Source organism: Protobothrops mucrosquamatus, unplaced genomic scaffold (genome assembly GCF_001527695.2).
Source record: "Protobothrops mucrosquamatus isolate PMUCROS unplaced genomic scaffold, P.Mucros_1.0 scaffold3812, whole genome shotgun sequence".
NCBI lineage: Eukaryota > Metazoa > Chordata > Lepidosauria > Squamata > Viperidae > Protobothrops > Protobothrops mucrosquamatus.
The window spans coordinates 80,823-83,533 of NW_015389764.1; positions in this window are offsets into that span (position 1 = coordinate 80,823).

A 2,711-nucleotide genomic window follows, 5' to 3' on the forward strand; every position below is an offset into this window, starting at 1 on the left:
CCAATTATTAAAAATGTTCATCTGGTAATAAAGGGGTTACTTTAAACACATAGGTCTAAAAGCTATACTGAAATTACTGAGGGGAATTTTTTCCCTGGGGTAAAAATATACAGGAATGCCCCAGTATTCACTAGTTTCAGATTTGTTTTGATTATTTAGATTTTAAATAGATACAATAGATAAATGGGTATTCAAAAGAGTGTCAAAGTGAAAAATGCTAAATAATGTTCTTTCAAGCTAAAAATAATTTTAAAAAGGCGACTGACATTGCAGAATACTGTGCAGAAACATTCGGTTTCTCTATTTAGTGTCACTTCTTCCTGTAAATACTAGGAAAGGCTTGAAGCACCCTGCAAAAAAAACATGTTGAAAAGGAAAGATGGAATTCCAAGGTCAGTCATTTAAGAAAATTTGAGGGGGGAATTGAAAAGTGCCTAAAAAACAGCAAGCCTCTGAGCAGGAGCATTCAGCTGCAGCATTTTATTTCATGTTTCATCTTTTCCCTTCAGTCCGCCTGACCCTGTTGCTGGTGGGGATAGGAATTCAGGTGCAATGTCACTGAATACAGCAAAGTGAGCAAAAGTGCATCCTCTAGTTCACACTTGTTGCCTCTGAGCATCATTGATAAATTGTTGGTACAATATCTCACCATTTTGAGGGAAGCATATTAAAATTAATGCAACTTTTAATGCAAATCTAACAATATTGAAAACTGCACAAGGTAGACTGGGTGTGTGCGTGATGGCGGACCTACTGATTTCGGCTCCGTAGTCTCCGCGGGGTCCTCAGCGGAGATGGGGAGCCTTTGAGGGTCCGGGGGTGCTCGCCGACCGGAGTCTGGTAGGATGAGAGGGTCGGCGAGCGAAGAAGACGCGTCGGACCGCGGGACCACCTGGGCGGGGCCGCGAGCGGAGAGGCGGAGAAGCCGAGCGGAGAGGCCTGGCGGAGAAGTCGAGCGGAGAGGCCTGGCGAGTAGAGCGGGCGGCCGGGAAAGTCGGCGGCTGGTCGTCTCGGGGCCTAGCGGCCGGGAAAATCGGCGACCGGTCGACTCGGGGCCTGGCGGCCGGGAGGATCGGCAGCCGGAGGACTTGGGGCCTGGCGGCCGGGAAAATCGGGAAAATCGGCGACCGGACGACTTGGGGCCTAGCGGCCGGGAAGAGCGGCGGCCGGACGCGGCGGCGGCCTGATGCGGCGATGGCCAGCGGCTTGACGCGACGGCAGCTCGGCGGCCTTGGGAAAACCTACGACCCGAGGCTATGGTGGCCTAATGGCCTGGTGCGGCTGCCGGGCGGCCCGATGCGGGGTTGGCCCTGCAGCCTGTTGAAGACCTGGCGGCCCGACGAGAGTCTGGGGCCTAGTGGCCTGGCGGCCTGGGGACCGGGGTGGCCCGACGGCCTGTTGGGAGGAGTGATCAGAGACGTGGCATACAGTGGCCCGGAGGTTGTGCCGGCCCAGCAGCGTGGTATACAGCGGCCCGGAGGGCGCGCCGGCACAGTGGCACAGCGGCCCGGGTGGAAGAACGACCCGGGCGGAGGACAGGGCCCAAGGGAGGCATTGGCCGGAGGGATATGCCTGACGGTGAGTGCCTGGGGGCCCTGGGGACCTGTGTGACTGGGCTCGGCGGGCCCGGAGGCCTACGCTGCTGGCTGGCCGACTTTGACTGCAACTCCCTCCCCCCCTCCCTTTTTCTTTCTTATGGGGGGTGTAAAGATCTACGAACTACGTCGCCTTCTTCCAATCCACCTAACCCCTTGACCACCACCACGAGGACTTTTCCCCTTCCCAACTCTGCTGTTGGACCTCCTGTCATGACTCGGGACTGTATTCCAGGAGGGAACTGCTGGCCCTGCGCGACTCCCCCATCGCGCAGGCATGGCCCAATACGATTCCGAGGGCCGGCCTTAATGAAGGGGTTTGGAACCCCGAGAGGTGGCATTTAGCGGCAGCAGGGAGGGATCTAAGAAGGAGGAAACTATATGCCTTCTTAGAGGGGTGTTTTGCTAAATTTTTAGGGGGTTCGGGGTTGGCCCGAGGGGAACTAGGGGAGTCCTCTCGGAGGCCAAGGCCGGTCCTGTCTGGGGGGCGCGGGGTGGTAAGGGAGGAGACTGGGGGGCTGGCGGAGGGTGGTGTGATAGGTACAGTTAGTGGGAGGGGCAGGTATGGCGGGAGCAGAGGACCATATCGGGTTTTGGGAGCACGCACACGCTACGTACAAGCTTGTGGGTGCTCCGATCCTCAGAGCTCTGCTCGACCTCCAGGGACCTTAGATCCTCCGGCCCGGGTCCATCGGCTGATGTTGTGCAACGCCAGGTCTGTGGTAAATAAGGCCCCCCTCATTCAAGAACTTATTTACGAGGGGGAAGCGGACCTGGCGGGTATCACCGAGACCTGGTTGGGCATAGAAGGGGGAGTCCCTCTTGTTGATCTGTGCCCACCAGGTTTCCAAGCATTCCATCAGCCGAGGGCCCGGGGTAGGGGCGGGGGGGTGGCGGTCATTATAAGGGAGAGTATTTGTCCAAGGGAGACCACTGTGCCTCAGATAGACGGTGTTGAGTCCCTCCTTGTGAAGTGGGGGCAAGGGGTGCAAGTGGGCCTGTTGATAATATACCTGGCCCCCTGCTATGTGTCAACGGCCCTGCCTGAGCTAGCTGACGTGATAGCCGCGGTGGCGGTGGAGACCCCCAGACTTATAGTCATGGGGGATCTCAACC